Below are 13,149 nucleotides of genomic sequence, written 5' to 3' on the forward strand. Positions count from 1 at the left end.
AGATGACATTGTAATATTTTTACAACACTGGATTGGGTTACAGTGCAGGGCAGATGAATGCTGATGTGATCAATAAAAGGTGCTCACATACTGATTGAACTGAACATACTGAAGTGTGTTTGTGTTTTGTAGTGAGGCTGCATCTGGGGTAAAATGTAATTGCTAGATTGATTGCTTTAGCTCTTAACTACGTTCATGACTTTGATTTCAAAATACACAAAAATGTGTACATAGCCTTAAAATCTGGTTTAGTGGGACAGGACCTCAAACTCATGAGGCTAAGTTATTGTGGGTCCCCACATACTAAATCCATTCTCTAGGAAGTTTCCAGAGCCACTTAACTATGACGCTTGTATAACAGATTTGATCCTTGCCCTACTGGCAAGCAGGTCAATACCAGTCTTTACCCCAGTTTACCACCAGTCAAATAAAAAAACAAAGATTTATGTGCAAAGCATTGAGGCATTGGACATTGACTCTGTTATTTCTCAATACTATTCCACTTCATAGGAAAATGGGATGTAAATGACCATCAAGTAAACCAAGTCACTGTTTTAATTCTGCAGCTAAAAGACAAATCAGAGTCAACTGAAATGAATGCAAGACATGAATATGTTAACCTTTACTTGTAACTGAATTACAGTATACATTCATACATACAAAAGAAAATATGTATTTAGGTATGATGGATACTAATTCCCAAATTGTTACAACAAATACATGCCAATTCTCACTTGTTTTAGAAGATGCATGCATGTTAGCTATATGCCAGCAATTACTTTAGTTACAGCAGTCTACTCTGTGCACTCTCGTGGCCTCAGATGGACCAGGGGAAACAGCATTCAAAAGCCAAATGTCTATTAACACACACACACACACACACACACACACACACACACACACACACACACACACACACACACACACTCTAACACTAACACCACTATGTAATAGGGGATTTCCACCGCCTCCACCCCGACAGAAGGACCTTTCTGATCAGCGCTCAGACCTACAGTGTCTGTCCCACAGGGGCAGACAGGAAAACACACAGATACACATGTACAATCCAGTCAAAAACACACACACACACACACACACCCCTACACACCTGTGTACTGTATATACACAACAACTTAAATGTCACATTACTGCACTCACACAAACATACAAATGTGTACTTTCCAGCCAAGGGAGGCAGGGCCAATAGGCTGCAGAGGCAGGGAGGGTTAGGAGAAATAGGATCTTTGCTCTCTCTCTCTCTCTAGATTCAATGTTCAGTTTTATTCAGTTCGGTAAGATCCAGAATTTCCTACACAAAGTCAACAGAACCAGCATGATCAACAAGAGGTAAAACAAACATACTGTCTACGCAAACTTGTCACCTGAAAACCTTCTGTAATAACATTTTTTAAATGTATGGGTATTTTCTATGAATATAGCTTAATATACAGGAGTAAGACGAGACAGGGTTGGACAAAAAAAACAGGAATAATCTACAATACACACACATAATGAAATCCAAAGCAAGAAGCAAATAGCAGTTTTCTACAGCTGTTCCTCTTATTGTTTTCTTCCATGATTCACTGAGTGTTTTTCTTGTGATTGCCTAGGTAGCACATATTTTTTGTGTTAGTTACGTACTTCAGTTGTTAATTCCCAGTAAGAATAGCTATTGTGTGGAATGGTTCATTACTAAATATTTCAAAATCCTTCAATATTTGTTTTCTTTCAGGGAATATTTTTTGTTTTATTCAATATATTCCCCCTAATATGCTTAATGGCTTTTTTTAAATGGCCAGATTTTAATGGTGGTTTGTCTCTCAAAAATCTGTAAATTTCTGGCCATAGAGCTTTATGAGAGACTTCTTCTACAGGTACACACACACACACACACACACACACACACACACACAGCTTCAACTCCTCTGGTCTGACATCCCCTGGGGACTCTTGTCCTTAAATAATCTTATAGCAACATATGCCATATGCTGTATATGTAGTACGCATTGTGTGAGAGTGAGTGAGAGAGAGAGAGAGAGCGCTGCATCTGTCATCCTCTCATGGGGATACAGTCAGTTTCCTGCCGGTGATGTGATGCTAGATGCCGCACATTATCAGCAGCCAAAATCTATATGACGCTGTGGAGGTTAAATCATCAACAGAGATTACCTACAGGCACTGACCCATGCACAAACACACACACTCATTGATAAACACACTGGATAACAGGTCAGCAAGGAACAAACTCATACTAATTCCTGCTTTTAGTTTATTGACCAAGAATTCATCACGTAATCATCTAGGTTTTGAAGGGTGACACATTTGCAGTGAATCGGTGTAAACATATCAACATGCAGAAAGAGAAACTAAACTTTGTTTCGTAGGTCCATTGGCAGCAGTGCCAGGTTCCTGAATGAGAGAGACAGAGGGAGGGGGGGCCATTCTTTAGTGGCATCTCTCACTTTACAAGAAACAGAGAACCAGTTGATCTGAAACCCTTTCGGGAGAGGAGGGGGTGGGGGCTGTTAAGAGATGTACCAGAGATGGTATGGTGAGGCAGAGAGCTGGTGTAGCACTACTCTGCTGGACTATGACTTAACATGTGCAGCATTGCAAAATCCATCATTGACAAGTATTGTGAAAAGAGGAAAGCAGGGTGGTGGGGGAGATTGTGGTTTTAGCATGTTATGTGGCCCTGAAACATTTGATGATTGAAGCACTGAGCTGGGTTCTGAGAAGTGGCAAAATTACATCATGAGTCTATGTTTCATTAGAGTTCATTTATCTGATTTACAGGGAGTCGGAATACAAATAATGTTTCAATAGATAGTATCAGGATTTTGTTACACTGTGGTTGTGAATTATAAACAGAAGGGAGAGAAATAATGACTGGACATTCTGTTGCAATGGAGGATTTGCACATGCCTCACCACTGAATTTGCAGCAAAGCTTCAATGGACACTTAATGGGTGTAGTTATCACTCTGGGATGCATACTGGTGCCTTTTTCATGTGGTGACCCTGCAGCACAGTGACACATTTTGGACACTGATTACAAATTCTGATGTGTTGTAATGTGATGATTAGGCTAAAGCACGACTGCTATAAGTACATGTAGTCATATTTGTCTCTTTTGTGTCCCGGCTTCACCTTTATATATTTGAAAGAAAAATAAATGAAAGCAGGACTTCTACAGTAAATAACATTTGTCTCTATTCTGTTCTTTTTTTGACCTTTTTCTGTGGTAAGTTTCTGTTGTTTTGTTTAAAAAAAATTTATAATGCCATCTTGGCCTGTTCTCTATAAGGACTTATCTGGTTAAGGGAATCTGTTTGACATTTTGGGAAACACGCCCATTCACTCTTATGTCTGTGCATTAAGTATGAACTAGAACTAAGTGTTGCTTAGTTTCGCTTAGCTTAGCGAGTGGAAAAGCTAGCTTACAGTACCAGCACCTATAAAGTTCACTAATTAACATGTATTTGTTTAATCCATACACAAAAAGAAGACAACTTAACATTTCTGTTTGTGTACAGATTAACATGTTGTTTAATTAGTAGGCTTTGGAAAAATCTTTGAGCGGTATCAATGTTCATCTAACAAGAGACGTGAATAAATGTATTTTCCCAAAATGTAAATTAATGTAAATTAAGGTTAAATACATTTTAAAATGAGATTGTAAAATGGAGAAGAATTTAAGTCAAAAATTGCTTTTTTATGAAGGAATTTTTGCTAGGCTACAATAACAATCAAGCAGATTCACATTCATGACTTCCAGACTGAATTTTGGTTCTCTCTCTTAATTTCTGACCACAAAACATCCAACAAAAAGAAAATCTGAATGGGTCACATGTGACAATGCCATGCATGTGTGTGCTTCTGTGTCTGTTAGACCCCGATATGGTAATTGCTTGGTCTTTTCCCCCACTCTCCTTATACACAGTTTTCACAGTCCCACCTATAACATACACATTCCTGTTGTACTATAGAACTCTGTGGAAAACAACACAGAAAGCTATAAATCCAGGCAGCACTCAAGAATTCCCAAAGGGTGGACAGTGAGACCAGATCGATTGCAAAATCCTTGTAATAACAGTGAAAAAGGTTCTGCCATGTCAATCAAACTGTCTACATCCAGGTGGAGTAAGAAAACAGAAAGTTCTCGGGTTGTGAGAGATGTGTTCTTGGTGAGATATTACAGGAGTTCATGAGGATGTGAGCCCACAAAAAGTTTAAATGTGACCCTTAAGCCCCATTCGAAAAGGATTACCTATGTGCTCATCAGTGATTTTAATCCTGCCTGGAGTGTATATGGTGTGATTGTTCTCTCACGGTATTAATTTGAGTCCCAATTGTGTTTTGGCATACTGGTTGGGCTTCTTCTGATTTAAGTCCCATCAAGACAGACATTTAGTAAAGCCGAAGGTGAGGTTTTGTCCAACCTACAGTCCAAAACCCAAAGATATTCAGTTTACATAAAAAACACAGAAAATTGCAAAAGTAGAACCAATGAATTATTGGCATTTTTCCGTGAACAATATGATCTGAACAATACAATGATTACCAAAACGGTTGCAGGTTAACTTAGTGTCCACCGACTAATTAAATGAGCACAAAGGGCCGACAATGGTTAAAATGTAATCTGTAATGATTAAAATCACTGATATGCACAATGGGTATTCCTGATATCAATCCACGCTAAATTGGGCTTCAGTTCCAACTGAGCCACACAGAGGGCTATTGTGTCAAATTTGAACTACGATCAGCTTATCCCGTTTGAAATGGCTGGGGGGGTGGACTTATCCAAAAGTCATGCCTTTCACATTGGACTGTGGATACTTCTTGCACACATACTATTTATTCACACACAGGGAGTGGTTTACACATGTGGGAGGTGAACTTGAGGAGCATAATGTGAGAGAGACAGTCTGACATCACAGAGCTTGAAGGTTCACTGAAGTACAAGGTGTCTGCCTCAGTCTTAAATAGAGTATTCACTGCTATCTGACTGGACGTCATGTTCTGGTGTAATAATCTTCAATGTTTGGTTTCTAGTCAACTCTCTCACTCTCCCTGATAAAACAGACAGACGTCAAAGAGACTGTTTGTCTGTCCTTTCAGCAACTCTGCTCTGACGACCATTGAGTATAACACCGTCCTGTCCTTGAGCTGCACTCTCTCTCACTCTCTCAATCTGTTTTGACTCCTGCTCCTCATAAACTCTCACATGTTCTTTTTCCCCCTTTCGCTCCTTCTCACCACAGCGTCTTTCAGCTTCTATGCGCTCAAACATGTGTACATGCACAAACACATACACAAAACACAGCCACAGACCAGGCTTTGTCTGTGTTACCTCAGGTGAACTCCCACATTGAATGGGCCTCATTGTCACGCTGACTGGCATTTGCCCCTCGGGTTGATTAGCATGGATCAGAGGAGCCATGAACCCAGTTAGCCAAACTTCTGTTGCTGTTGATGCTGCTTTTTTTCTTTTGGGTTTCAAAGAGAGTCCAGAGTTGCGATTATAGAAATTTACTGTTGTGTGGGGGGAGATCTGATGTCAGAGGTGAGCACAGATTTCTAAAATCATCAGGAAAACTTTAGCATATTCAGAATGGGCCAGCATGCAGCTGGAGGAGAGAGAAAGGGGTACGGGATATTTAAAGGGAATAAATGGGATATGATTCTGTAGTGATGAGATGACTTGATATGCTCCTTCAGAAGATGAGGTCTTAGCTTACAACAGAAAGTCAGCTGGAGATATGTAATTTTAGCTGTTTTGAGTATTGGATGACTAGATGGAATATGTTACCTCATATGGTACAATGAGAAACAGTGCTTTACTCTAATGTCCTACACATGTCACAAGAAAGGTCAAAAAGCAGGGGAGACGAGGATCAGCACCTCAGACACACAGTTTTGTCCAAGAAGATGTAAACCAGGAGTCCCTTATGGATTGAGAGATGTCATCCTTTTGTATAATGTGAAAGAAATATAATTAGAGTATAAAACTGGCCTTTATTAAATTTGAATGACCCCGTTATAGGTATAAATGAGACAAATCAGGTAGTTAGTTATCCTACCCAACTTTTTCTAGAGGTGTGATCAGTTATTTTACATGTTGAAAAAATGGATGCAGTAGCTTATATGATCCTTCTAAACGAGGGCTCAGATCACTTTTACAGGTTTTATTTCCAGTAATGAGGAAGTAAACAACCTCAGTGGGCTGATATGCAACTAGACGGGCTCAGTTCATGTGTCATGCTTCTTCTGTTTCTTGGCTTTGATATCTGAATAACATTTTCATCGAGGCCAAGCAATCATGAGAAATCATTTTGGTCTCAACACTTTTCCAGCTGTTGTTGAACCGTTGTCAAGAAAAACATGACTGTCTTATTAACATTATTTTGACTGAATTTAGTGTGCAGGCCTGGAAACTGAGCCAAGCCTGGCTGGTCGAGGTCGGGACAAAGCAGACTTGATGAGCGGAGTGAGGAAAGGCACCAGAGGGGTTCTATGACGAAGGGGTTTGCGTGCAACGAAGGATCAGTGTCTCTCCAGTAACATATGAAGACCAGCTGAGACAAACCTCAAATGACCTCTAACAGCATGCCTCCTTCTGATGGGTAAGCATGCTATGTCAGTATTTCTGTGTACATGTGTGTGTGTGTATCCCAGACCACATAACACAATCAAATTGAGCCAATAAAGACTATTGGCACTGGTGAGCATGCAAAGCATGATTGATTGTGTTTGTCCATATTGGCTAAATGAAACTTCCTGATTGAATCAAGATTAAATATGAGTTCCCTCAAGTAACAACTAAATAGGCATATGGCATTCATGGCCTAACAGTGGTTTAAAAAAACCCAGAGGTATCTGGATCCTACATCTGCCAAAAAAAATCAGCATTACCACACAGTAACGATAACCAAACCATGATTTGAATGTTGTGTTTCTTTGTTGATAATAATCCAGAGGATTTAAGTTAAAGTGGGGTATTTTTGGGGGGGGGGGGGGGGGGGCTTCTCATATACCCAAACAAAAGAGCCAGTCTGTGAAACACAGAGTGTTTGAATCCATCTGCGTTGAGCTGAACAAGCCTGCTGGCAAGGGAATACTTCAGGGGAAGGGCAGCCGTCTACTTTATGACTGTGCTGACGTCAATGGCATAATTCAAATACTTGCAGAGTGCATGCTTCCAGCTTTCTGAACCTGCTCTCTCTGTGGCAGGCCACAGCTAAAACCCGACATGGAATTTGACTCCAGTAAAACAAAATAACATAAACAACAACTGGAGTGGAGTCGTGTCAGGCTGAAAGAGCAAAAAAAACACATGGTATTCATTTGTTGGCCTAGTTGTCATAAAGGCAAAGTGACAGATTGACAAGTCTTTGGAAATTCGTTGTATATTTACTTACAGAGAGTGAAATATTAAATGGGTGCAGACCCAAGTAACAGCATCCAGGACAATCAAATTTACCTGATTTGAGGGAAAAGAAGTTCCATTAGCAAGAAGTGTTCTTATAGTTTTTATTGACGAAAAAGGAAGAACACCAAAATGACATCAATTAATCCACTTTCTATAAAGAGCTATTCTCTTTTACTGAAAGAGGGAAGTGAGACTGCTTTTGTGTTAAGTGTTGTGTTGTGTGTGTTGGTGGCACAATAGTCTAAATTTTTTTTTTCAGATTTGCTTAAAATAACACATTAACACATTAGTTGATTAATCTAATAGTAACTGAAAAGTAATTAACCAGCAACTACTTTGATAACTGATTAACTGTTTAAGTTTTCTCTTTTTTGACATTGAATTTATTAATTTTTTTGTGTTTTGGACTGTTGGTTGGACAACAGTGGTTTGTGATAGTTGTGAGACTTAATTTTGTAGAGTAGTAGTAAAGTATTATTAATACGATTAATCAGGTAATCGAGAAAATAATGTATACCACTGCAGCCACACACATATTTGGTAGGACAAAAACAAATGTAGTTCCTTTTCTGAGAAACACAGGGTCAATATTTACTAACTAACAAAACTAACGAACGTATGTACGTAACATATGTGATAAAAAATGTATGGCTATTCTGAGGCAAAATTGGGCAATTTGGGGCCCCTTGAAAACTCTTAACTCACACTGTTTGCTCTTGATAGCGGATGTCAAAGGATGGTTTTCCTGAGTTTGAACAACATCATGACTTACATTGTGGGATAAGTGAGGATGACCTCCTTGTATGGAGCTGAGGATGACTGCAGATAGACCACTCTTTGTGCTGAATTATTAATTAGTGGACATTAAATGAATGGGCAACTATTTCAAATTAATTGTTGAAATCATATTGTGCAAAATTTGTTTTATGAGTGAGAAAAATTTAACAGTACCAAAAAAGGTTTCGTTGGTCATTTGGCAAGGTAGTAGCTATTGCATCAAACACGATAAAGCATTTCTAATAAACTAACAACAAAAAGGACAAATCAGCTCAACTACCCAAAATCACAAAGACACCATTAAGATCATGATACATCTATTACATCTATAATATTACTTTAATAATCTAAAAGTTCTCTATTACGCATTTTTTTTTTCATGTAGTGTACGATTGCAGCAGTTTTCCTCTGACATGAAGCTTATTTGTTGGCTTGCTTGGCAGATACAAAGGCAGGAAGGTGATTTTAATCATCGATGATCTGGTTTTCATAAAAGTCTTGACCTGAACTGACATTTTTGCTCTTTACGGTTCTTGTTGGCCTTGAGCTTAGTCAACCAATCGCACTGAGAGGACACAGGGATACTGTCGGAATGTTTGTTTACAAAGAAAATACAACAGACCTGCCATTTCAGGGCCAAGACAATTTTGGGAAACAATGTTATCTCATTTCAAGTGAGCTCTATTGACCAAAAGAATGATCTGATTTAATCTGATTTGGAATGATTATTTATGTTTCACTCTGTCTTAGTAGAGAAGTGATCCAAATCAATAAGCAGAATCACATTTAAAGTGGAAATAACATTGTAATGACTAAATCAGCGTTTTCTTCAAGCCTTGACATATACAAGGATACACACACACACACACACACACACACACACACACACACACACACACACACACACACACACACACACACACACACACACACCTCCACACAAGTAAGTGGGTCTTTTCCTAAAACTTAGCTCTGGCTGGGAGTCTGTGCCAACGGGTATAGAGAGCTTAGAGTAGGGTTAAATTCTTGGCACTGCAGCTTCTTTATGACACTGGGATCAGGCCGATCATTTCTGGCCATGTTTTAAAATTGGGATTTCTTTCAATTAAAACACAAACTCAACACTACCACAACAGAAGGTTATGCCTGTGAAAGGTCTTTGTAGATAGAGTAACACCAAGAGATTACTTGTGATGGTAACTTTTTGGAAATATATTCCTTCTTGTTATACAGTGAGACCCGAGAAAATTGGATGGCTATGCCAGCTATTCTGAAACCCTCAAGATGTCAGTCATTCTGTATGGAAACCACCAACCCTCTTTAACCCTCATAGGACACCTGACTGACACTCGAGAATTTGAGGGCAGGGAGACATGTGACCTAATGCTGCACAAGGCATGGCAATCAGCTGGCACCTTTCTATATCTTATTTGAGACGACACGGCTGTTGACACATATGCAGACAAAATCCTTTTTGCAACAACATGCCCAACATAGGCCCACGTGTGGAGAGAATGTGTGTTTTTATGGACATTTTCAGCGTATTAAAAGTTGGTTATGACATTGTACTCACCAAAGTAATTTGTAAGATCTTCTAACATCATGACATAGATATAAGAAAGCCCATGACAACAAGGCAACAAACATAAGCGGACAGAAAACAGGAAAAAGGTTGTAAACAAGCCAACAGCTTATTCGGTTTATCTAAAAAACCTTTCTGAGGTAAAACTGAACATAAGCACACTAGTAATGTCAGTAATAATCCCTCACTGTACAAAATTGCGTACAAAAAAAGTACGCTAGGTGAAATTTGAGCCAAGAAGCTGGTCTATAAACTGTGATGGATGTTTGTAATATGTTCAATATGGTCAATTTAGGTCATCATTTTACAATTCAGTCTTTGTTTTCAAAATAAGTTTGACTCACTCAGTGGGTTGTTTAAAACCTATTGTCTGACTGCTCATGTTTCTTGTGATGTTACATGTTCCCAGATCTTAATTAACTTACAAACATTAGAAAACAATTACCAAGTGTTATAGTAAATAACCAAATGTTGCATAATCTGATATTTCCCTGTCATTCTAAACTTCATAAAAGTCACTAACTCTGAATTATATCTTGTGTGCAGATATGCATGAAACAAAAGGTGATTAAGTTTAATATATTTTTTGTATTGTGTTTTTGTAAGTTCCAAGCAATGCTACAGCAATTTTATTTTAACATTGTTAATTGCTTTTGATTGGATCATGCAAAAGATATTTCCTTTTTACACTTTACTAAAGTCTTAACTAAGACATTGCTTAACTTTTATTCGTGCAACCAGACTAAGAAAATCACTAAATGAAACTAGCTAGAAGTATAACTTATGAAAGGCCTAACACACAAAATTAGTGATGGATTTACGAAAAGCTGGTGTAACCCAATCCAGATGTCAAGCTCATTTAACATCAAGTTATGTCATGGCATAAATGCACAAGGAGACATAGGCACATATTTATATAGTTTAAATGTATGGCAATTAAACATAAGCAACACATTCTCACTCCCAACTTGCCACACTTGGTCAAGACCACTGGTGTTGCTTTTAATGCCCTTTGTACTCCTTTAGCGTCATTTTTCGACATTTAAGGCTCTGCGTTCAAGTTAGCAACACTTTACAACAATAATTATGCAACATCCAGTGAAATTAGCAACAATAAATATGCAATGTCTGGTTAGACTTTCAAAATAAAATGTTAACGCTGCGAAACATCGCCATTTTGAAACAGCACATTGTTAAAGTTGTGAAAAGTAGAGAAAATTTGTAAATTGGTTAGGTTTAGACACCAAATGTGCTTGGTTAGGTCTAGGAAAAAATCATGGTTTGGGTTACAATAACTACATACATCAGTTAACACGCAAGTTAAGCAACGTTGCATGCTAATTAATTTTGACTTTTTGTTTAACAAGGGAAACGAACACCAGTCACCTGGTTGAAAGTCCGGTTTCTGGCCCTCCATCCACCCCAACTACCTCCTTACTCAGTCTTTTCTGTTACACTCGCACTCTCCAATTTGGTCACATATCTTATGCTTATTCACCTTCAGCTTAGTGACAACAAATAATCATATGCAAATATCAAAATCAATGCAATAACAGCACCAATAAGAGCAAGAATAACAGAGAGGTCCAAAGGACAAAGAGAGTAAAGGAGTGGCATTGACATACTGTTTAAGCGTGTCTTTCCATTACAATGTAGTAATGAGCTAAGCTCTTATGCAACACATTTCCAGTGTTGAAATAGACTTACACATCCCTCCCTACCTTTCTCTCCCTCTCCACATCTCTATCTCTCTCTGAGGGTCTGAGCAGCCGCCAACTCATCAATCACCAACTACAAAGAAAAGACAAAAAAAATTCCTGGAAAGGAGCAAAGGACAGAAGAGTGCATCATTTTGAAGGCAGTTGTGTAACTCTTTCAGGTGTATATCAGGGCTGAGCTGTCAGAATAACAGAAAATAAAGAAATTATAATAAATGTTAATTACTTTGTTTGTAATTAATAAATGAGATGCATGTTAACTCAAACAAATTGTCCTGAAATGAAACATATGGAAATTATTTTACTTAAATTAGAATATACATTTTACATCTGCCAAACAGGTCTGAGACTTTCTTTCTAGGAGTGCCATTCCATTGTGTCTGGAAATTTGCTATGCCTTGTGCGTAGATGGGCAAAGTTAGTGGTTGACAATGAATATCTGTATTGAATTTCATGGCATCCAATAATGTGGAGGCAATCTACTGGTGATCCTGTTATCCCTAGTATCACTTTTTGTCTGTAGACTGTGTGTCTATCTACTGAAAGCCTTTAATGTAGGTTCTCAAACATCCTGGGTGTATCTTGATATCAACATCCTCACCTCTAACAGGGGCAAAACATTTTAATTCATTTAGTTGACTTTAGCTGACTCCCTTAAAAACTAAATTTCCTTCACACAAATCCTGTGAGTATCAACACACCTTCAATGGATATCACAGATGTTCTGGTACAATGCAAAACACCTGATCAGCAGATGCAATCTTTCATAAAGATCTTTAATAATTTACAGTCAGATGATTCTCTGCACTGTCTTCACCTTTGGTTAATGCACTGACTTCTGGCCATAATTAAAAAGTCTGAAAACAAGTTTCTGTGTCTTCATGTACACAAGAGAGGGAAAAGCAGACACAGACAGTGGGATGCAATTAACAGCATATGTGAACGAGTCAAGCTGACAAAGTCTAGAGCCGTGACCAGAACCCCCCTCAGCCCAAGTGTTTTTCATGTGGAACAGAACCCCTTAGTTTCCCTACAGCCTGGTCTCCACAACAAGTAAAAACAAGCTTTTGAAAATCTCTACTGACAGACTGGTGATATGGGCTATGTTGTGAGTAAGAGGACTGATATTGCGGTGAGCTTACACTGTTACGCATTCACAGACAAATGCTTACTGTAACCTGTATGATACAGAAGGACCGGTAGAAAATATTATTGATGACGTCACCTTGTCTCCAAGAGTCAGATCATATAAACAGATCTGAGCAGAGCGGGAGAGCAGGCGGTTTGGAAGAGGGCCGTGATATTCCTCACCTCCTCTGTGAGAGCAAACATACAGCTACCCACATCTATCACACAGGGTACACACACACACACACACACACACACACACACACACACACACACACACACACACACTGAAGGCTCTCCCTTACAGACACAGGTAGACTCCCAGCTTTAATGGATGATGCAAGGTAGCGTTTAGGCAAACAAGGATTCAGTATACACACACACACACACACACACACACACACACACACACACACACACACACACACACACACACACACACACACTTGTGGATGTGAACATCCAGAGGGACGTGCATTTGTCACAGTAGCCAGGCTTGTATACACATTACAT

The 13,149-nt window shown here is 38.8% G+C and overlaps 1 protein-coding gene and 1 long non-coding RNA gene across 5 annotated transcripts in view; one reads left to right on the forward strand and one right to left on the reverse strand.

The window, feature by feature from the left end:
* pde4ba (phosphodiesterase 4B, cAMP-specific a) overlaps positions 1 to 13,149 on the reverse strand; it is a 198,296-nt gene that overhangs the window by 27,825 nt on the left and 157,322 nt on the right. The gene's annotated exons all lie outside the window — the stretch shown is intronic.
* On the forward strand, positions 1,191 to 12,375 carry LOC119900423. Of its 2 annotated transcripts, none has more exons than XR_005444052.1 (3): positions 1,191 to 1,347; positions 6,421 to 6,625; positions 9,442 to 12,375. It is a non-coding gene; the product is annotated as an uncharacterized LOC119900423 (long non-coding RNA). The 2 variants fall into 2 exon arrangements; XR_005444053.1 differs by having other exon boundaries at positions 11,560 to 12,375.

This window comes from Micropterus salmoides, unplaced genomic scaffold (genome assembly GCF_014851395.1).
Source record: "Micropterus salmoides isolate LMB-PRFRI ecotype aquatic unplaced genomic scaffold, ASM1485139v1 Ms_hic_scaffold_13, whole genome shotgun sequence".
Classification (NCBI taxonomy): Eukaryota; Metazoa; Chordata; class Actinopteri; order Centrarchiformes; family Centrarchidae; genus Micropterus; species Micropterus salmoides.